The 25,235-nt window shown below is 24.4% G+C and overlaps 1 protein-coding gene and 2 non-coding genes across 3 annotated transcripts in view; 1 reads left to right on the plus strand and 2 right to left on the minus strand.

Moving 5' to 3' along the window:
* The window catches only part of LOC122854456 (sestrin homolog), a 64,082-nt gene that overhangs the window by 35,268 nt on the left and 3,579 nt on the right, over positions 1-25,235 (minus strand). The gene's annotated exons all lie outside the window — the stretch shown is intronic.
* On the minus strand, positions 14,613-14,685 carry Trnak-uuu. Its single transcript has one exon. It is a non-coding gene; the product is annotated as a tRNA-Lys (tRNA).
* Positions 14,899-14,971, plus strand: Trnak-uuu. The gene has a single exon. It is a non-coding gene; the product is annotated as a tRNA-Lys (tRNA).

Below are 25,235 nucleotides of genomic sequence, written 5' to 3' on the forward strand. Positions count from 1 at the left end.
TGTTGAATAAGGAGTACTGTAAATATTTATTCAGCCAAAAAAAAATGTAAGAATTTTATTTTTCTTAGACGGTATTTTCTGTTTGATCTAGTATATATATATAGACACATTTATAATAGCATTGAAATAAAAAAAAAAAATAAATAAATTGAGAAAATTAAAAGTCTGAAAAAGGATGTTATTGCAATGCTTAAGTACAATGAGGTATTGCACCTGTCGAATTGTTGATTCTATAAAACCAGTTTTAACCAGTTTTAAGCAACAAATTATCATTTGGATAAATATATTTTTATTATCAAAGTCTGAAACTACTACAATCAATGGCAAATATAAAAATTGATCAATAATATTATTTATTATCATAAAAACATATGTAGAGTGAATCTCGATTAACAAAACTCGTCGTAAAATAATTTATTATTTATTATTTTTTACATTTAATATAAATAAAAAAAAAAAAAATGAATAATCGATATTTATAATACGGTAATTCATTTATTTACGTGAATATTATTAAATTATTTTTTGTAAAATTTAAAAAAAAATTTATCATCAATTTAGATTAAAAATTATCAAATAATTGTTTTTTTTTTTGTTTTTTATTTTTTCATATAATTAAATTGATTAGTCGACGTGAAAATACGTCACTAATAAATTGGTTAAACGAGCATCGAATTGAATTTCATATTGTGGAATTTAACGTAATACACGGATAGTCTCGTGTGAAATTTTTTATTGACGTAAATTCTTTGAAGATAAAAAAAATAAAAATCTCCACACAGTAATAATTGATAATTTAATATTTTTTAAAATTATAATGATGCAATATGAAAAACAAGTTGACAAGTATATTCAAAAAAAAAAAAAGAAAACCAATTTAAATAAACAACATTTGATAAAAAAAAAAAAAAACATTAAATGATTTTTTAATAAATATTATTGATGTCATTATTAAAAATATAAAAATAAAATTTTATTATGATATTTTTGTGTTGTCAAATGACCGAGACTGAGATGAAGATAACGAATTAAAAATATAAAAAAAAAAAATAAATTAGACAGTGATTTGTAGCTGAAAATATCTTGAAAGAAAATGGGCATGCAGTTTGTCACGTTCGCCACACTCGATCTCAAATTTAAATTAAAAAAAAAAAAATTAAGATACAGTAAACAATTTATAAAAAGAATAAAAATCGATGATATTTTTTTTTCATATATATAAGAATTAATTATCAATTGGATTGAATCTATCGGACGTTGTGACGTCACTATTTTTTTCGTTACAATTAAATATTGTTGAAGGCTATCGCTGCGATAATAAAATAATATATATCCAGTTGAAAACAATAGAAATATAAAACAATATATTATAACAATTATATATTGTTTTTTATTTTTTTTTATATATATTTATTTTTATCTACTTTTAATTTTAAAAATTGCGATATTTTATGTATCATTTTTTTTTTTATTTAAAAAAATTACAGTCATTCAATAACAAGGACTTGAAGCTACTCATTAGCTTGTTGATAATCTTATCAAATATTTTGCATTGTGTAGAAAAATCGTGGTTACAACGTTGTGTATACGGAATATTTTATGAAATAATTTTTTCATATAACATACACATGGAAAACAGGTTGTTTTTCTGATGATAAAAACATTGTTAAAAAAAAAAAAATTCCGTTCATGCATTTTTTTTTATTTGTCTATTGTTCAGTTTGTATTTTTTAATATAAAAAGTTTAATTTACTTTTTGTTTTTTTATTAACAAAAATAGAATTTTTTAATATCTATTATATTTGGATATATTTTCAATGAGATAATGTGCTATAAAATAATAAAATAAAATTTTAAATTTCTTGTTATTACAGTACTGTAAAATTCCGATTGTTTTTAACTGAATTAATCTGTTGTATTTTCCAATGTACTGTACTTTATTTTTCCAACAAATGTGAATATGGAATTTTTTATTTTTTAATTTAATTTCTTTATTGTTGATATTTGCATTTTGATTTCCGATGGTCATGCACTTGGTGAATATAAATCAACAAAACCTTGCGCATATCTCGTAAGACCACACACACACATATGCATTGTTTTTTGTAATAAATATTATTTATTTTTTTTTTACAGATTATAAATGCAATTTCCGTTATTGCTTGGATATATATACGCGTATAAATTTAGTCAATAAATGCTACAAATTCAAATGCAATATGCAGAGACAAATCGGTGATCCCCGACAATCTTGTTTCCTATGCATTTATATATTTATTATTTCCTCTATGATAATAATCGTCATGGATGATCAATATTTAACTATATAAATATATTATTTATTGAAAAAAATTAAATAAATAAATCAAATTTATTCATCCAAATTTATATCAGACACTAAAAAATTAAATCTCATCTCAATATTTAAAATTTTATTATTAAATTTCTATCCTTCAACTATGGATATAAAAAAAATATAAATGAATTATTTTTAATTATACAAATATTTTTTCATATATTAAATTGGAAAGAACAAAAAAAAAATTTCTAATGAGGATTGACGTCAAAAAAAATTCCACCAAGGATATCTGACAATAACTTCGAGTTTGAAGCTATTTCTGTTTGTATACTCGTTTGAATTGTACGAATATTTTAAAATAACAGAACACATACCATTTTTAAAAAACACTATAGATACTTTTTTTTTTTATTATCCCCATATATATAAAAAAAATATATATGAAGTTGAAAAGCGAACAAGTTGCGTCATTTCCCGGGACCGGAAGGTAAAGTCGTTTCTATGGTGATTTTGCCCCAGCATATAGCAAGGACGATGCCTGCAAAAGTGTAGACGAGTTTCCTCCCATTTTCACTCCTGGTTTGTATTTTTTATTATATTTTTTATATATATATATCTACTCTGTAGCCTCTTTCTCTGTAACCGGAAGAAAACGAGGACACTACCCGGGCGGTAATTCGTATGGAAGCTTTTGAATTTTGGTTTTTTTCATGGTACGTGTTTATCGTAAAGTCTGGAAGATTACAGTGAGAAAATAGTAGGACACAGGACAGACAAGAATGCTAAGGGGTAAAAATCTATAGAATATATATACATAAAAAATAATAATAAAATTTAAAAGCAAGATGAAACAGGTATGCTTGAAAAAGGGAAATAAAAAATGACAAAATGAATCACGTACCGTTAGTGTGAGTTGCAACACTATGAAAATAAATAAATATAAATTGAAAAATAAAATAAAACATAATTACACGTTCAGGGATATTTAATTCAAGTATTTAGGTGTATATAGTGGCTAAATAAACATGAAAACAATCGAACATTAAATATGCAAAAATGCTTGACCTTACGAATCGACATCAAATGCTTCCGAGCAATTTTTAAATATATTTTTATGTACACAGGTAATATGATTATATTTATTTATAAATCTATATATATTAAAGACGTCTCGCGTATCAAATCACAAAGCGTAAACCAAGCAGTCACGTGCGTAATTTTTGCCGTTTAAAAAAATAAAAAATATAATCATATATGTACTTATAAACATCGAGGAATTTTTCAATCTCTTTGCGTGCATAACAACCACTGATTAAAGAAAAATAAAATAAAAAAAATTTAATAAAAAAATAACAATTTATAAATACACAAAAAAAAAATATTTTTCATGTAAACAAGTATTATATATATATAGTCTACTTTTTATTAATGAAAAAATAAATTTTTTTATTTCAAAAAAATATCTCAATTGCTTCTTTGACTAATCGTAAAAAATTTGCATAAATTTTTTTTTTTTTTATATTTATTGTCCTCATTTTTTATTTTATTTTTTTAATTTATAAATATGGCCTTGGGGTATGTTATCGTTGAGTTGATAAAATGACGTACTCGATAAGGGATCATCCAACAATCTCCAAAAGAAATATTAAAATACGTTAAAAAAAAAAAAACAGCTTGAGAAATAAAATTATAGAATTGATAAAAAAAATATATATATAAAGGGACAAAAAAAAAATACAAATTGATAACAATAACAATAAAATAAAAAAGGTCAAAATGAAGGTGAAAGTATATAAATATATAAAGAGTCAAAGTATATGTGTGTCGAGCCTCCGAAATTAAATTAAATATTTTTCACTATCATGTTGTTTGTTTGTATATATTTTTTATTGCTTCTGATGGTATCAAATATTTATTATCATTTTAATTTAATTTTCTTTGCTTGTCTTTAATTTTATATATTATTTTTATTATCCAGCTAAGAAAGAATATAAATAATATACATGAAATTAAAGACAATTATAATGACAAGTAAAAAAATACATAAAAATTACAAAACAAAAAACAAAATGAGATAGATTGTTAATAGCATGATATTTTGATTGTCGATCGATCTGTACGTGACTCAGTCAACCGCTAAAGTAATACTTGCAATGCTTGAAGGATTGTCCTGGTTGGACTTGTTTGTTTCTCGATTGTGTTAAATTGTAGAAAAAAAAAAAAAAAATCATTGCCAACACTCATTGATATTAATACACACACAATCATCATCATCATCATTATCATCATCATCACAAACATTGGCACGTGTAATAATGTTAGTATCAATATATTTTAATACATCATTGCGGTTGCGCGTGTCCATGAAATGCATGCACAGGTGCAAGTAAATATACATGCATGTATTTAATGTTAATATGTATTACTATGTGAAGCACCCATCAGTGTGCCTGGGCACAAGTTTAGATCTCGAAAAAAAAATAAAAAAAACGCACATCAGTTGCCAGGCAAATATACGCAAATAGTATTATATATACTTCATTGCCCTCACTTTTCATTCTTAAACGTGTTTTTAAAACTCTTATTTTATTTTTATAATATTATTTTCAGTTAATTTTTATTTGTACATTTTTCAATTATCATTTGGTAAATGTGGTACAATTTTTACACCATGTTAAACTAATAATAGTAATCATGCCATCGACTCAAATTTCACATTGATCAATATATTGTCACTCTCAAGGTTTAATCTCATGCACTTGTCAATCAACAGCTTCTATATTAAAATAATAATAAAAACCAAAAAATAAAATGGGCTAGATTAATGAAAATAATTATATGCGTTTAATAGGGAATTTATTTTTGAAAAAAAAAAAGACCATTATTCTGTCCAGCTTGTTTACATATATCCAGCAACAAGCTGATCTCACGAAGACGCGTTTATGTGACACTCAAATGAGGCTAAAGTGACATTTTAACGAGTAAAAACATGCAAACTAAGCTCGAGGACAATATATAGCTATTTGTAATTCATTTTTTTTTTTTTTTTTTATTTATTCATTTAGGGAGAGACTCAGACTAATTATACAGTTAAATAAAGCATAATCAGCGTTGCATCATTTTGAAAAACGAAAAAAAAAAATGCAATTAAAATAATGTTTGTCTCAAATTGAAAGAGGAAAAAATAAATAAAATTAAATTTGATATAAAAAAATTACTACTAAAAAAGAAAAACAAATAATAATGTAAAAAAAAAAAGAGAGTTAGAAAAACGTATGTTTAGATAATAAAAATAAAAATGAACAGACTTGAGGTGTTGAAGGTGCCAATTACAATCTCAGTGATGAGAGTTACATAATGAAAGAGTAAGATAGATATTTATTTTTCTCTTTTTCTAACTCAGAGGTAAAAAGATCTTAACTCTGTAGAACGAGAACGAGAAAATGCGTGACGATATTAAATATATAGTGTGTATATCTACTGTCTCTTGGCGTGTTTATATTTTACAGAGTAAAACGATGAATAAGAGTGAGTGAGTGAATAAGTAAAGAGGCAAGGGAAAAGAGAGGTTCACCAGTGAATAAAGAGATAGAAAAAAAAAAGATAAAAAAAATGTGTATAAAAAAATAAAAAACGAAACGAGAACAGAATATACAAGAGACTGCTTGGATCCAAAGCAAGTTGTGTTGGGGCCTGGCACCAGGCCGTCTGCAAGAATCACATCAACGTTGATGTTGAATTCTTAGTAGCCATTGCCAACCACACGCACTAAAAATTCACCCAAATAATGCACAATAAATAAATTTAAAAAATAAAATAAGAACAAAGTTGGCTAGTGTCTCCACACAAACTTATCTATACTACTTGTTTTTTTTTTTTTTCTATAATATTTTGACGTAAGATTTACAAGAAAAAAAAAAAAAGTCTTTTTATGTTTCTTTATTTATTCTTCTAGATCTTTTTTATCTTTTCATTTTTTTTTTTTTTTTTTTGTGTATCCATGGATGTATAACAAAAATCATGTCTGAAAGTAATACGACCTAGGTTATAATGATATTTGAGTTTCATTAACAAATATATATGTATAGATGCATGTGTATGTACATGTAAAAATATATACATATCAAATAACATCTGGTTATATGGAGGGACTTCATTTCCTCTTGATATTTTTTATTTAATTTATTTATTTCTTAATGATTGTCTACTAAATTATATATGGCAAATTGGGTCAATGGTAAATGTATAAACTTTTTTTTTGTTTTATTTATTTTTCGTTATAATGTATGGTAAATTACAAAAAAAGTTTAATATGTAGAAGATAAAAAATTCTCATGTAATGAAAAGTTTATTTTTTGTTATGGGTGAGGTTTTGCCATCACAGACGGAAATGTAAATTGGTTAGCCATTACATGGACAAAGAGTTGAAAGCTAATCCAAGTTTTAAAGCGTGCTTAGAAACTTTATAAATTACTTTCTTCAGTGAAACAATGACTATTAATTTTTTTTAGTTTATTTAGTTGAGAAAAAAAATTATGTCATTGAAATTTTATTTATTTTTTGTTTCAATTTTATTAAGAATAAAATAAGGAAGTATATTAATATAATTGAAGAATATTTTGATGAAAATTGTACGTGTATGGATGTAATGAGATATTTTATTGTGTACATATCGGATTATATATGAAAGGTGTGCCTTCCAGGAAACACGTGGACCACAAAAACATTCAAATGACTGTCTTATGTGGTTTGAATATATCCTCAAAATGATTTCTTTAAAGTGTGGATACTTATATATTACGTAAAGATGTTTTTATAATCAAAATCAAATTTATTTTCACGATAAATAAATGCAACAATTTTCTCTAAACACAATTGAATATTCGGATTTTCTTATGTAATTTAAAAAATACTAAATTTCAATATTCAGTAAATAAAATTTTCTTGATATTACTTGAAGTAAATCCAATAAATTCATTGAAAATTTGAAGTTTATAGATAATATTTATGAATGTTTCATAGAGAATAAATTTATTGATTACAATAAAATATAAAAAAAAAACTGATTTATTGAATATGAGAAAAATGTCTTTTTTGATTTTTATGTATAGAATTTCAATCTACGAATGAATTGACAGTGCTAAAATTTTGATATTAATAATAGAAAAAAAAAAAATTTTTTTTTTAATATATTGAGCACATGTGGTAGCATATAAACTATCAATATATTTCCATAGAAATTTCATGAGTTGGACAGAAGCCATTTTTATACGTGAATAAATGTCGATAGATTATTTTTTTAACCGAAAATATATATGTTTAGATATACGAAAAAAAAACTATTTAAATAGATAAATGTCTGAGTACAAATGACAATGAACATAATATCTTTTAGTCTCACTAGAAATTTAATGATCCATTGAGATCCATTGAAAACTATTGAGCATTGACTTTATAGTGTCACCTTAACCAATCAAATGAGATATATACAGTGTGATAGTAATGGTTTTCAACAGTTTGCCAAATAAAATAAAAGATGAAGAGAACAAAATTGTATTCGGAAATGAGAGGTCGGGACTTGAATATCCGCTGTGGCGCCCTATGTACCAATTCATCGTCACAATTTTAAAATTAAATACCGTGATAACTCTTCTTGGCATCAAATTGTCTCAAAAATTTTCAATAATTTAAATAATTTATTATAAATATAAATTTAAACAAAGAGATGAAAAAGATGAAGAAAAACATAAAACTGTTGAGTCTAAAAGAAACTATTTAGATATATTTTTGGAAGCATGAAACGCGAATGATATTTTCGATCATACAAACTTGAATCATCTTACGGTATTTAAAAGAAAAACAAAACTACATAATTTTATGATTTAAACAAAGCTAAATTATATAAATTTTAAATATTCCTTTTTTATTTAAAATTTATTTTCCACTTTGTTATTAACGCAATATATATTGATGAAATTATAAAACAAATTATATATATTGATAGATTAATTTATCATCAATTGATAGATTTATTATCATTATATATCGTTGAACTTGGTGTACGTATTCATCAAGTTAATTGCATATTGCACACAGCTTGGACAAAGGGAGTCTGGATTGTCCAAATTGACTCAACCAATATGTATATGCAATTTGACTATTACCTGTGTGTATGTAAGAGAAAGGAGAGATGAAATAGAAGCAAAGATAATTGCCTCAGTAAATGTACAACATGAATATACACTCTATATACATATACATACTTTGTATATGTGTATATATTAGAATATATATATTGCTGTGATGTTATGGTATATATATCGATGTAATTTGTCAAACGTTGACGCGAATGGAATGAATAATGATGCCAAAATGAGAGGCAACAAAATTCACGAGACTAATGGATATACACAGATATTCATTATTATATAATCACCACCAACTTCAACGGTTTAATTCTCAGCATATAATAAGCATTTTTATATTTTAAAAATAATAACAAAAATAAAATGAATATATTTTTTTGATGAGTTGACGCTTTTTTTTTTATTTAGATATATATTCAGTGGTTTAAAAAAAAAGAAAAAAAATTATTGGAGGTGTTTTAAAGTCGAAAGGGTTGTAACTGGTCAGCTACTGTGTATGTGTATGTATTTTGTATATAACGGACAGATGGAACCGGCTTCGAGCTAAATAAAGAACAACTTTGGGCCATAAGATGGGTATTATCTGTGATGTGCTCCATCATTATCATCATCATCATCATCATCATCACGCCACGTCGTTTATACCGATATAGCCGGAATAAAAAGGAGAAAAAAAAAAATGATTAAAATGAAAAAATAAATAAAATGAAATAAAAAAGGGAAGAAGCATCAAATTTATACTGTCTTGACTCCCTCGTCGTTTGCACCCTTTCAACGGGATACGTTTTTTTATTATTCATTTTTTTTTTTTAAACTTTTTTATTTCAATCCGTGAACAAAGTCACACTACCTATATAAGTATTTTTAAAACATCCACAGCGAAAGAAAGAGAAGAAAAAAAAATTGAAATAAAGAACGGAGCGAACCCCTTCATTTTTGTGATGACGGTTTTCTTTCATTACTAAACACCGATCTTGTATTATTTTTTTTTTTTAATTTTATTTTTCTAAAGTAACACGTGAATCATGAAATATTATTTTTTGATTATTATATCTTGGTGATTGCTTTTAAACATTAATAATATTAAAAAAAAAAAAACAGAAAATTTGTGTTTTTTTTTTCTACGTTTATCTAAATTTAAAATATGAAAAAAAAAGAGTTACAAATTTTTATTCAAGGTTTAATAATAATTGTAAATTTTTGTAATGATACTTATTTCTTAAGTAAATAGTAAAATATTAAAATTGACAAGATTTCAAAATGTATTCTTGGTGTTTCGAGGCTAATCATTATAACTTTTAACCTCGCATACATTGTTTCTCGTCAAACCGACACTTGAAAATAAAAAAAATAAAATTATCATTTGACATTAAAGCAAATAGATAATCCAATATATCCTTGATTAAAATATACATATAAAAAAAGTTTGTTGACAAACTGTGATGGTGCAATTCATGTAATTAGAATTAATCACAAAATTAAAAAAAAAAAACTTTTAGATCAACATTAACATTAAAAAAATATCTAAGAATAAATTTAAAAATCATAATATACGAACAATAAAAATATCAAAAAGCTAATCTCCATTGTATTCAATATTGTTACTTCATCAATTATTCTTTTTTTTTTTTTTTATTACAATTTCTTGACTACGCAAATGTCGACTTGAGTTTATTCAAATAAAATATACAACAAAACAATTTTATTTTTTTTTCAAAATAATATTTGTAATATGCTAATAAATTATTCATGATCTACTTTTCTATTTTTTATATGTCTCGAAAAGACTTAAATAATTTTCATAAATAAAAATAAAAAAAGAAAATTATTAAAACGAAATTAAATTGTTTTTAACGGGCATTTTATAATTTGTTAATTTAATAAAATTAATGAAATATTGATAATTTAAATGACCAAATATCTAAAACAATGAATTAAGTAAAATTATTATCTTTTTAATGAGAAATAATGTGTTTTCAAAGACACGTGAATACACTCAACTACTATCTCAATTCAATGTGTATCTCATGTCGCAATACAATGTACAATGTATGGACGGTTTGTACTGCAACATTCGCATGCAAATTACAGCTGACATTATGGTCAGTATATATGTGAATATATATATAAAATCGATTGGCTTGCGCCGGAACACACGCATAATATGCCAGTGAGAAAGTTGGCGCGAATTGCCACTGTGTCCATATATATATAAATAAAGAAAGAGCGCAAGTCATTGATTGAAAAATTGCAATGTGTGTTAGCTTTAGACATAAGCCATATAAATACATGAAAATATATTTATAAAATAAATACTATTTAAATAATATATTAATAATTAAATTAATATAAATTATATAAATATTTATCATTTCTAAATAAAATTATGTAACTTAATTTTTTTTTTTTTTATAACACTAAATTTATTATTTGAAAACTATTAATTATATTTTTTATTTAAGATTAATGTATTTTTCAAATCAACAAATTTGTGATAAGAACAGCTATATAATTGTATAATACAATTTAATTTATTTTATTGACTTATTAATTTTTTGAATAACATGTTTTTCAAAAGATTTTTTTTTTATAAATATATATTTATTAGTAAATTGAAAACAAGTTATTTTTCTAGAATTTTTATTTTAAAACTGAAATATATATATTTTTATTTATTTTCTTTGATTTTTTTTTATATTTTTTGAGCTTTTAAAAAAATCATAATTCAACATGAAAGAAAAAAAAGAAAAATATATATATCGCCCGACAATAACCGGATTTTACTCGTATTATTTTCAAACTCACGACTTTGTTTTATTTTTTGTTATTTTATTTTTCAGAATTTTTATCTTGTACTTCTTTTTATTTTTCATTGGAAGGTTGCTAGCGTCAATGACCCGGTGAAAATTCATAAATTTACGATAATCTAACGGCATCGGGGTTGCTTCGAAGGACAACAACCAGTTTGTTATTCGTGTTCATGGTAAATATTGATTTCCGAGATAGTCATACACAAAAATACGCAAGTATTTACTTTACATTATGTCCAATAAAGTTTAAATGAAATGTATATATAAAGGAAAAACTAAAAAATACTAATAAAATAATAACCATACCACTACCAACAACAACAACAATAAAAAAAAAAAATAAAAAGAAATAAAAGTAGAGTAAAATTATATGAATATAAAATGATAATAAAGATATAACCATCAATCAAAAAATTTTCATAATATAAACGATCATTATAATTTGAATATAATATAAATTTTTGAGGTGATAATAAAATTTTTAGAAGCATGATGGGAGGCACTTTGAATTCCACTTGGTGTGTATAATGTCCCAAAAATAGAGACCAACGACCTGAATACGTATATGCAACTGTGCTAAATTCAGACAGCACAACCGATCGTAAAATAATCGTCAAGAAAATTACATTGGAAAGTTTTGTTAAATTGGAGCGAATCAAATAACAAAAATATTAATAAAAATATAATAATAATAAATATAAAAGCAGTAGTGGTATAAAAATATTATTATTTAATATATCATAAAATTTCTTGGTAAAATAAAAATAAAATTAAAAAAACATGTGGTCTATGTATATTAAATAAACTGTGTATTATGAAAAACAAAATAATTTTCTAATTTCCATTTGATTATTTGGCAAAGTATATATCTAGTCGTTTTCCAGCTGGTTTCTCTCTTAAATTTTTATTATTGTTTTTTTTTTTTCTTTTTATCCACATCTTTTAAATTACCCAAACATATGTGGCTAATTTCTTGTGCTATTTTTGGCTCTCAAACCGTATCGTTGATATAATAAACAAAAAATGAGAATGACGTTTATGTAAACTGGCCCCCAAAAAAATATACTCGACATATCGAACGCATTAACTTTGATCTTCTATATAAGATCTTTTACAAAGAAAAAAAAAAAAATCGTTAAATTTGTTGTATAGATCTCGAGCCATTAAAGTCATTGAAAAAAAAAATATAAGGAAATAGATAAAAATGAAACTTTTCTATCGAATTTAAACAGCCCCCCAACGAAAAATCATTTGAATTGAACGCATAAAATGTGACAAGATACTTTTGTAAATTCACAAATTATGGGCCTTTTTTTATACGTCAAATTTTAAGTTTAGGGTGTCTATCAGTGTCATGAAATTTTTATTTACAATTTTATTTATGCATGCCATTTTTATTTAATACTTGCATTGTTGTGTTAGAATTTTATTTGTATATAAATTTTATTTTTCTTCATGGCCATGATCGGGATTTACTTTATTATTTCTAGTTTTATTTTTACCTTGTTATATTGACTTGGGTTTTACCTCGTGCTAGACCAATATAACGAAAGAAAAAAACATAAAAAAAACTTACGTCCAGCTGCACGACGAGGTGAAGAAAAAAATCAACGTAAAAAAAATAAAATAAAAAATAGTCAAGAGGATATTAGGGGAGTAGAAAAAAAAAAAAAATTCTTGGAGTCGTGCCACTAGTGATTTTCCCATGTGTCAAAAGCCCGATTTCCTCCTCATGACCTTCTGTTCAACCCATTGGTTGTCATCATGACGTCAATTTTTAACATAAAGACAAATAAAATTAATTTGCTCTGTATAAATAAGGCTATAAGCAATAATAAACGCAAGTTGTTTTTAAATATGATTTGATTTTTTGTTGTCTATTCTGTATTTTTTGATGATTGACGAGGGAAGAATAATCGCTTACAGCTTTTAAGAGTTTCTGCTCTAGCTATTGGCTGTTACCAGACACCGATTAGTAAATCTTATACAGTATAAGTGAAAAAAAAAAAAGGATAAAAATGAAAAAGCATGACATGACAGTTCAAGAACATGTTTACGTCATACAACACAGCTGTCGACAGTGTCATTTCAGCTTTTTTTGTCTTGACATTTCTTATTTTTAATTTTTTGTAGAAGTAGAAGATCGAAAGATATAAAAAAAAAAAAAAATGATAACCGCATAAAACACTTGTAATATTATTTAAAAAATTATTTATTAAATGAATCACTAAATTGCAACTAGGTCAAAAGCAAAATTGATTAAAATTTTCTTTGTTGATTGAATAAATATTCACAATCAGGTTTATATAGAATCGTTTGTTCTTTCCTATCTTGCTGAATCATCAATGATAATGTTTAAAAGTAACTAAAGAATGAAAAAAAAAAATATGGAAGAGTTGAAAATAAATGAAAAAAATCAAGCAAGACATTAAAGAGAACATTACTCATCAATTATTTATTCTGCACTTTTAAAGTGTCGATAACTCATTTCACACTTTTACTATGTTCATGAATAAATGAACAATATGTTTTTGCATTGTGGGGCTGTGAGAAAATGAATTTTTTACTACATATTTATGTTTACATTTGAAAAGTCACGTGATAATGTAGTAAACAACTTGTTTCAACTCTATGAAAAAAAAAAAAAAAAAAAAAGTGTTTGCATATATAGCTTATGCATAAATTTATGTTTATAAATGTGATGATATTTAAATATCTATATATACAATTTGAAGTTACAAAATTTATCCAAGTTAACCGCTATGAGGCGCGATTTGCAAGTTGCTAGGGTGAAATAAAACTCTTGCTGGGTGATTAACCCAGTAAATCTGTAGATATTTAGTGGTTCGTCGACCTGGTTGCGTTCATAGTTATATACCGTGTGGTCAAAAATTCCTGAAGCTTGCAAGCATTTGTTTGGAAATTTGCCAACAATGTAAAAATTTTATTTTTGTTTATTTATTTTATTTCAATTTCTCATTTTTCTCTTGAATTATTTCAAAATTATTACAATCAAGAAATGAATGAATCAAGTATAGTCTTTAAAACTTGAATGTAATAATTATTAATCAGACTGTCAATCATCAATTATACACACAACTTTTATCATCAGTCGTTTAATATATGCTCTATCAACATTGATTTTAATTTTGCTTACAAGGTATTTGGAGTGCGTTATTCTACCTATTTTAATTGCTACATACATACTTGAAAAACTTGGAATATTACTATTTATTTTTTTCTCAATTGTTTTAGTTATAATTGTTCTCTTTGTAAAAGGATTATTGTATCTAAATAGCATTGTTGTTTGGTAAAAATGTTTTCGGAATTTAAAAAAAAAATGGCAAAAAGTATGATCGCCCAAACAGGGACTTGAACCCTGGACCCTCAGATTAAAAGTCTGATGCTCTACCGACTGAGCTATCTAGGCGCCGACTGGTGTAACAGGGCGCACAATTGCCTCCAAAAATTACTTCTAAGCTGTAACCGTAACATAAAATTTATTTGCGCTATATGTTCTGACATTAAAATATTTTCTACGTTATCGATGAAAAACATGTGACAAGGTAAATTTTTATTATTATATATATTTGATGATTTTTTAGTTATGAAGGCAATTGTGCGCCTTGTTACACCAGTCGGCGCCTAGATAGCTCAGTCGGTAGAGCATCAGACTTTTAATCTGAGGGTCCAGGGTTCAAGTCCCTGTTTGGGCGATCATACTTTTTGCCATTTTTTGCAAAATCAAAAGAACATTGTTACCAAATAATAATGCTTCTCCGCAGAGTCCGATTTAACAATTAACGATTTTTTAATAAAACCTTAAGGATACCGAATGAATTGATCAGCAATTCAATCATCTTCACAGGCGCACACAGTTCGAATTCACACCGATATGACAGAATTTAACGACATGGGCGATAAAAAAATACTCTTAGATAGCAGTAATCACTATGAAACTGCTTAAAAAACCTCTACTGATCCACAGTATAGTATAGCCCTAAATTTTGTCGAGAAAAGAGAATCTTTTATGAGCAGATTAAACTTTAAGCTTCCAAAATAGAGAATTCACAGATGTCATTAGAGGATAACCATTTAAAACACGGGAATAAAAATTTTCTATACTGAATTATTTCAAGTAGAAGTCTCATAAGTTTTTCAAGCATTAAAAACTAATACATCTATTAATCCGGCCAAAAACATCAAAAGGTGCTTCCGTATATAAACTTCGATAAATGTATACATCAAATGATAAAATAAATCCTTGTCAAGTCTACAAGCTCAAGATTTTATCCAACCGAATTATATACTATATAGATAAAAGTTATTCGCAAGAAACCTAGAAATGATGAACAGCTTGAAAGTGATGTTATAGTCAGTGAAGTTGGCATTAAAAGTTTAACACTTGACAACAGTTTTGGAACTTATAATTTTCGTTTAGTTAAATGGTTTGCTCTAATTTCACGTCTTTATTTATAAAATTGATACAATTATTTTTCTTCTACCATCAAAATGTTACGAGCTCTGTCAGAGCCACAAAACTAACTACATACTCTTAATATTATTTCAATTTTTTTTTTTTACTTTTATTTAATCCCTGCCATATTAGACATCTGAAGACATTTAAATCCATTTGAGACATGTGTTTTATTTATTATCTATTTATCTTAATAAATACATGACTCTGAGATAAAAAATAAATAAATAAATAAAGTGTGGAAAAAAAAAAAAAAAACAAATAAATACCAAAAGTAAAAAGAGTTTGAAGGTTTTGCTAAACATTTAGTTCGTGACTCAGGCATTTACTGTGTGTGTAAATTGGTTTTATTACTCGCGATTCACTTTTATGGGTGGTAACACAGTTGAAACAAAGAAATGTGATTCACAATGATACAATTGTTCTTTCCTCTTGCCCTCCAAACTACTCAACTTTTCCATAATAATATTAAAAACTTTTTAAAAATTTACCAACACAGTAAAATTATACCTTTTCTCATTTTATATAAAAAAATTCATGATAATTTAAAAACAGGTGCATTGTGACAAGCTGTATCAGCTGATTGTGGTAAATGACAAAAAAAAAAAACTCAATAATTAAAATAAAATAATAATTGTACCACTTTAATGTTTACATGTTTTATGTAAACATAAATTTTCTGTAAGAGAAAAAAAAAAAATGGCATATGTCTATAAGCAATGGTATATTCGTTTTTATTTAAAGTCACGCGAGTTAAGTAATCATTGTTATTTTCAATGATATTCTCATTAGTCTTACCAAGCCAAATTAGAATGATAATTCAGGCTCATTGTTGCGGTAACAATATATACAATGCAATTAAGGTCGAGTATGTATAATTTAAAAAAATATATATAGTTATAATTACAAATAATAAAAATAATTATAAATTTAATTATTTTTTATATTAACTACATTTGCATTTATGGACATATATATTTCATCATGGAATATCAATATACAATGCTGTTTAGAATTATTAATATAATAATTAAAAAAAAAATAAAATAGAATAATAAATAAATAATATGTGCAGTGTTTACAATTTGCATAAATGTATATATGTTATTCTTGACTCGCCTGTTTTGAATTTGTATTTAGACGTGAGTTTGACATGAGGCCAGAGGAAGCATTCATCGAATAACTTTTATCAGCAGATTCAATGATTTTCATTGGTTAAATTTTTTAGTTGAGTCAGGTATACCTACACCCTACACCCACATATACTCATGATATGTATAAAGAATTTAAAGAAAAAAAAAAACAAATAAATTAAATAAATTAAATGAATGATCTATATAAATGTGATGATGATATAGATATGCTTGCGTACATGTTTATGTGTGTAAAAAGAAAAAAAAAACGAGGTAACAAAAATGCACCCGCGTATGAGGCCAGGTGTTTCCATCAAGTTATTTTCGTTAGCAGTTACTCTCTGCGGTGCACAGTGGCAAACTCACGTATTTTTAGTGGGACGCATGGCATGCGGTACCACCGCAACGTTTCGACATGGCCAGAAATAAAGTGTTTATCGAGAATCAGACATGCGGGACTTGTAAATTGCTATGTACACTGACAGTTTGTATATAATCTTTCTTGTCACTATATCTAATATATTTATTTTTTTTTTCTTTTATAATTTTTTTACATTAATTTAATAAATAATAATATCAAGTAGAAAATTGATTTAATAAATAAAATGTAATTTTAACATCAAATGAATTAGTTATATATGTGAAGCATAAACAAGATAAGTGGTATGATTTTATTCATTTTAATTTAAGGGTCTGACAAAGATGAACGACAAATAATAATAATAATATATATTAATATAACAATGAGTCATAGCAAGATTCAATGATAAATTCAAGGACATTAAGTGTCATCAGGAACTTTTAATATAACACTTGGATTTTGTTCCAAATATAATAATCATAAATTTAAGATAAATTTACATTGAAAAAAATTAACTATATACATAAACAAAATCATCAAGATGATGGATATTAAATTTTTAAAAAATTAAATTTTCAATTTATTTATAATCATCATGAGGTGTCAAGTGATTGATTATTGATATAATATATTAATATTTATTACAACGTATTGAAATATAATATAACTTTTAAATTAACAAGTAAAAATTATCTCATTTACATTTTGTCACATTGAAGACTTTAAAAGACACTGGTTAATTTGAAAAAGAAAAAAAAAGAAAAATAAACGTATTCATTTTAATAGAAGATCACACAAAGTTCACGTGATAAACATGATATTCTAGTATCAAAGCACGTGTGTAAAACAAAAAAAAAAGAAAAACTAAAAAAAAAAAAAAAACGAAAAGTGTATGACAGGCTCAACGTATAGGCGGTATTATCTTAAACAGATATAAAGTATATGCACCATTCCTCAATTCCACCGTCACTTATAATATAAATATTGAATAAATATATTCTTTATTATTTCATTTTTTTTTTTTTTTTCACATTGATAATCATTGTTGATAGATAAATATTTGTCCATCGTTTCTTTTGCATTTGAAGGTCTCAAAAATTTTGTATCAACAAATATAAAAAAAAAACTATATGACTAACGTAAATCAAAACAGTCTAGAAAATATATATTTATTTATTTTCGTTGATTTAAGAGGCGGTAGATTGGTGGTCGCATATGCACGTGGCTTGTGTGATTTATTATTATAATAAAAAAATTATAAATAATTGAAATAATATGATGAGAGAGAAAGCATCTACATAAACAAGTTTATAAACGTCATCAGAATGAATTAATAATAATAGTTTGTTTATTATTAATCAATTTGAAAAATTATTTATAGATAAATATAATATTTTCAGTGATTGATTAATTTTAATAAGAGAATTCGAGTGCAGTAGTACTACAACATCAACGTCTAGATTATGTCCCCATTTAAGTTTATAAATAGCCGCGATAAATGATAAATTTTTTTTTGTCTTTCCATATTAATATATTACCAAATAATAAAAAAAAAAAAAAAAAAGATATTACTTACGTACTTATTTTAAATCATTCGATACTATACACACGAATCGTCACCGTTTTTTTTGTTCTCCCAATATGAATAACCTTTGATACTTTGATGATCATGTGAGAACGTAAATAAGCATTTTTCGATAAGAAATATATATCCGTCAAAATATAAATTGACTTATATTATAATACAAAAATTGTTTCAATTTAAAATATTTATTGCATTGTAATATAATGATTAATTTATGCCACAAGATGATTTAGTAATATCACAACAAAATCATCAAGAATATATTGCAGAATTATAACCAGTTTATAATAATTTTTTTGCACCAAATAGATAAGGAGGGTCCATCGGCCGCCAGTAAATAGAACAGCTGTATATCTATAAAACTCTTCATAAAATGAATAAATAATCATAAAGATTTAAAGGAATAAAAAAAATCGAAATAGTCACAACAATGATAATAGTAATCAATGAATTATAAATAAAGTGAAATTTTATGTATTTTTTTTTTTTTTTAAATTATTAAATATACTTGTTATTTGATAAAAAAAGAAAATAAAAGAAAACATTGTAATGCATTTTTAAAAAAAACCGGAAATGACGCACGATAAAAAATTTAAAAGAAGAGTTAAACAGGTTATTCAACCACTTCCACTTTCAGCGCGGATAACCCCAAAGCAACATTGAAACTTGGCGAAAACATGCTTGTGCGTAAATAGATAAATAAATAGAAAATTTATCATCTTACTAAATAATAACAGGTTGACATAAATATAGCAGGTAAAATTATTTTGCTTGTTTTTTTTTTTTCGATTATTTATTTCGGTCTTTTTTTGATCGTGCTTTGGACATTTGCCCATCAAAAATATATATATTTTTCATTTATAAATTTACCCAAGTTTATTGAACATGAATAAAAATTTATATGCACCGTTGTATAGCAAAAAATTTTTTAAACTTTATATTAATAAACTGGAATGCAAAATTGAGAAAGAAATAAAAAAAATTATATACAAAATTAAAACAATAAATAAATATATATAAATTTTTTGGCAACATATTTACGAGTGTTAACGTGAATATTTTAACGCAAAACAGTGACAAACATGTCAACAGAATAGTCGTGAACAATTATCACAACTGCAGTTAGTGATTAAAAATGGAAAAAAAAAAAAATAATATTATTATTAACCACAAAAGAAATTGCTATCATTAAATGTCGAAAATATTGTAATAATTACATCAGCTTATAATTATTGATTGAAAAATAAAAATAATATTTTGTATATAGTTTAATTTTCATTGAAGATGATGATAACAAAATATTATAAAATTTAAATAAAACAAGAGACTGTTTTTCAATCCAAGTCATAAAATTGTTGAGATTTTTAATTAAAATTATAATTATAAACGAAACTATACGATGAGTTTTTATAAATTTTGTTGATTCAAATTTTGACAAAAAATAAAAAACAAGATAAAATATTAAAATGCATTTGGCATTTATCCAAAAAAGCTCATATATCAAGAGCTTATCTTTATTTATTATATTTTTTTTCCATTTTTAAAATAACTAGTTTTTAAAATGACACTTGGCAATGTCCTATTTATCAATTAAAAAACTCAAAAATTACATTATAATTTTAGCAATAATTAATAAAAAAAAAAAATAATAATTCAACTATAAAGAAATTTTATAAATTAAAAAAGAAAATTCATTAAAAGAAAACTTTCTTTTTTGTGTTTCTTTTAAAGAATATAATTATTGTATTTGATTTAAAAATTTATTTCACGAACAATTTGAAATATCCAAACTAACAAGAAGCAAATTAAATTAAAAAAAAAAAAAATAATAACAATAAGAGATTTTTCATTGAACTAAACGAACAAAGTTATTATGCTAATTGCCAAGTATTCAGCTAATGAGAGCCATAATATCATAGATTATCTGTATATTCAAATATATTTTATAAAATAAAAATTCTTTCTACAAGAATTATTATTCGAATTAAAAAAGAAAAAATATCTAATTAATTATAAAAAAAAAAAAAGCTTTTGACAAATTTTATTTTCAATAAAATTTAATGACAAGTTCTGCTTTAATATAATGACCGCATGGCTCTGCTTCATTTGTTGGTATTAAAAGTGAGAGTGAGCAAGAGAGAGATATTACTTTGAAGCTTAACATGCGCTGCACTAACACATACAATAAAATGCAGTAACACACACACATATATGCATTTATCTAACACTGATGTAATGTACATTTGTGTAAAACGGCACGTGCAATAAATATATATATATCAGTGAATATATTTTAAAAAACAAAAGAAATAAAATTAAAAAACATCATTGACAAGATAGTAAAAGACATTATGCATGTGTGACTTTTAATACAACATTGTTTTTCTTTTTTTTTTTTATAAATAATATAATAATTTATAACAATGTAAATTATTTGATGATGAGCCAATAATTTATAATAAAATAAGCCAAATGAAAAAAATTAATTGAAATAATTATAGCTACATGAATATAGATTAAATTATTAATAATATTGTGGTTGAATTTAATTAGTAATTTAAATTGATACGTGTTTATTTAGATTTTAATTAATTACACGTGTATTTGAAAAATAAAAAAAAATAAAATAACGATGTATTTACGATGCTGATCAGATATAGGATAAAATATTTTTGATGCAATGAGTATTAACATTGAAAGATGATTTTATGTATACACAACGACTTTTGATGCTTCTACATAGATGTGCACGTGTAGATTTTAAGTAATTTTAAATTTATAACATTTGCATAGTGCATAATTGCATAATCAAAAAACCAGAAGCTCTTGTTTGTTGATAAGTAAATACTGATATTGTTTGCGTGCCATCATGGCTTCTTTCAATTTAATGTTTAATCAAATTATACAGACACACAAATCATACAAATAACATCCATTATACACCTACACAAAGAATTTTTCCATTAAAATATTTAAAATAAAAAATATATTTTTAAATTTATAGATATATACCTAACGCGAAAAAATTTAAAATGAAAATATAATTTAAATATAACACAATTTTTATTATCATTTGTGTAATGATTCATTACAAATGTCTTTATTTTTTTTTTTTTATTAAAAATCATATGAGGAAAAAGAATATTTGAAAATTTTTTCAAGTGACTCGGTGATAAGTGATAGGGACATTCTCCATGTAGTTGACCTCAAATGAGATCAGAGTGTACGTAAGGTCAGCCATGATAGTGATATAAAAAAAAAAAAAATATAATAAAATTAATTTTTTAGTAAATATATGACTTTGACATTATTCAAAAAATTAATTTGTATTTTAATTTAAAAAATTCGTGTATCAAAATTTATAAGCTTTTATTATTTATGATAACTTTATTTATTTTTTTGAAATATATATTTTTGTTAAATATTAATTGTAAATGTTTTTTAGTGTGATTTATTTATTATTTTTTTTTTTTTTTTATATTTTGTTGATGCAACTGGTGCTAAGTATGGGGTAATTGACCTCACGCATATTATAGGTCGTCCGTTGATCTTTTTATTCAATGCCACATATTAAACTGTCATAATTTTGTAAATTTTTTAACACAAATAAAAATGCAATTGTGCTGATTTAATTTGTTGATTAGTCAATTTTCATAGGGATTAATTAAACTGTATAATAGTAGCTTTATAGGGGTTAAAAAATTGAAATTAAAATGTATCTTTATACTCGAAAAAATCATTCCCCTGTTTTGCATTTAAAAATATTTATTTAAATAATAAATTGCTAAATTTTTCACCCAATAAATATCAATTTAAATGAAAAAAAAAAAAAAAAGAAAAACAATATATGCTTTTAAATCGATTTTAAAAGTCCAGTATGATTGGTTTTTTTCATTACATTTATTTATTTTCATTTATTCTTTTTAGACTTTAAATAATATTTATAAAATATATTTTTATTTCGACACATTGATTATCTACAGACGCACAATAAATCTTGAGGTGGTTCCCGATAACGGCCGTCTTAAAATGGTTATATAAAAATACATAATCATTTTTCATTGCTTTATTATACACCCAAGAAAGTTGTGTGTGTTTTAATATATTTATATGTATGCTGATTTTTTTTTTTTCTTTACCGTTATTTTAATATATTTCGTATAGATTTATAAGTTTTTTTATGTTTTTTTTTTTCGCACATATACCTAAGAATTTCGTCGTAGTAGCTTTTCCTTTCTATCTTTCCCACTCTTTTTTTTCTTCACAATTTTATATTCTTAAAGTCGCGCCACTGATAAACTTTAATCAAGTGCAATTAGCTCGCAATCATCGGGAGTTTAATGAACTCTGATGGCGAGAAGAATTGTGAACGCAATAGAAAAAAAAAACAATAAAAAAGATACAAACTATTATAGCTAATTTTTACAAATTGTTTCATTATTTTGTCGCGTGTATTTTCTTCATTTATTGCACGTATATTGAAAATAATTAAAATTAATATAATTTATAATGAAATTAGGTCACTGTAATAATAAAAAATAAAATAAATATTCAATGAGAAATAATAAATTACGACTTTATATTAAAAAATAAAAAATAAAAAAAGAAGAATTTTAATTTTCATATTTATTTCAAAACTCTGACAAACAATTGAGTGATAGGTTGATCTTTCATCTCAAAAGCAAACATATCAGATGTCTTAAATTATTTATTTATAAAATTCTTAAGAAGATTAAATATAAAAATTTAATCAATATATTACATCTTGAGAAAAATAAATGTTATATTTTATTTTTAAATAAATTAATAAAAGCTAAATAAAAAAATATTTGCATTGCTTTGAAATATAATAAAAGATAATATTGTCAACAAGTTGAGTTGTGATGAGGGGAAAAAGGGGTGAAAAAAAAAAAATTGAAATAAAAAAATCAGGTCAGTGATTATAATACTTGGTTGGAGTAATTTATGCAAATAAAATGATATTCGCCAGTGTCGGACGTTACCGAGATGGAAAAAATACATAAAGAGGTGGGGAAAAATCACGATATTGCTTCTTGCACATTTATACGAGGCCGGAAATAATGATAAACACATATTTATATAAATATATTTTTTAAAATTCAAACATAAATCACCCACAAATTCATAAATAAAAAATCATTTAATTGGTACATACAAAATATATAAATAAAAAATATTTTTTTCTTTATTTTTCATTATGATTCAAATACTATTTGTATGGTCAATGAGAAAAGTAAATTTGCACAATAGAAAACTGGTCGTCCCTCGACTTTCGAATATATACAAGAAAATATTGAAAATATAATCAAAAAATTTTTTTATCCTTGAATTATGATAAATAAAATGTTTATTTATTCATTTTTTTTTTTTTCACGAGATGAGAATGAAGAAAACAAATATGATGTATAAAAGAGAAAAAAATTTTTTTTTAATAAAGATTGAGAAGTGTGTATCGAAAGTGCAGCGCCATCGAATCTGGCGCCGGTTTATTACTCAACAAGCCCAGGCAAAAATAAATCTCTCGTCTATAGTTGTTTGGCGCCACTTTCTTCGTTGTATAGATAAAGTAAAAAAAAATAATAATAATCACAAGAGCAAGAGTAGAAGAAAGACTAGCAAAAAATAAAATTTTAGAAAAAAAAAAATATAGATATATAAAACAAATAACACACCCAGGAAGAAAATACCGAGGTCATTGCGAATAAATGAGGAAGAGCGTTTTAGTATACATCATTAATCAAAGTTTTAGAAAAACATGGCACACAAAAATTCACTTGCTTCGTCATATAAACAAATACATAAAATTTCATTTATATATTCCAATTTATTTTATTTTCAAGTCATTAACCTTGAAGAGATACATGTTTTTAAAAAAAAACTACTAAAATTTTTAATCAATTGCGCGAATAATATGATATGAAAAAAAATAAATTTAAATAAATTTAGCAATGAAATTTTATATTTATTTGAATTAATAATAAAAACAATAATATATTATTAAAAATCTATTTAAAATTTATTTTATATTAATTGATAATTAAAATTTTAATAATATCATAAATTAATATATTAGGACATGTTGATTGACCTATACTCCTACTCTGTTAATCCAAATGCGCAGCACAAACACACCCATGTATTTTTATAAAAATAAAAATATATATATAATGTGATTTCAAGATATCCCACGATCTCCCCCATGGGTTCATCCCAGCCCAATGTGAAAGTTTATAATCCAATATCGAATCATCACATTAATATATGACGCCGTGTCCAATTAATTTTTGAATAAACCATCTAACATCATTAAACATTGCACATTTTGCATGTTTATTTATTCATAAATAAATAAATAAATATATAAATGAAATAAAGAATATAAAAAAAAAAATGATGATAATAT

This window comes from Aphidius gifuensis, linkage group LG4 (genome assembly GCF_014905175.1).
Source record: "Aphidius gifuensis isolate YNYX2018 linkage group LG4, ASM1490517v1, whole genome shotgun sequence".
Classification (NCBI taxonomy): Eukaryota; Metazoa; Arthropoda; class Insecta; order Hymenoptera; family Braconidae; genus Aphidius; species Aphidius gifuensis.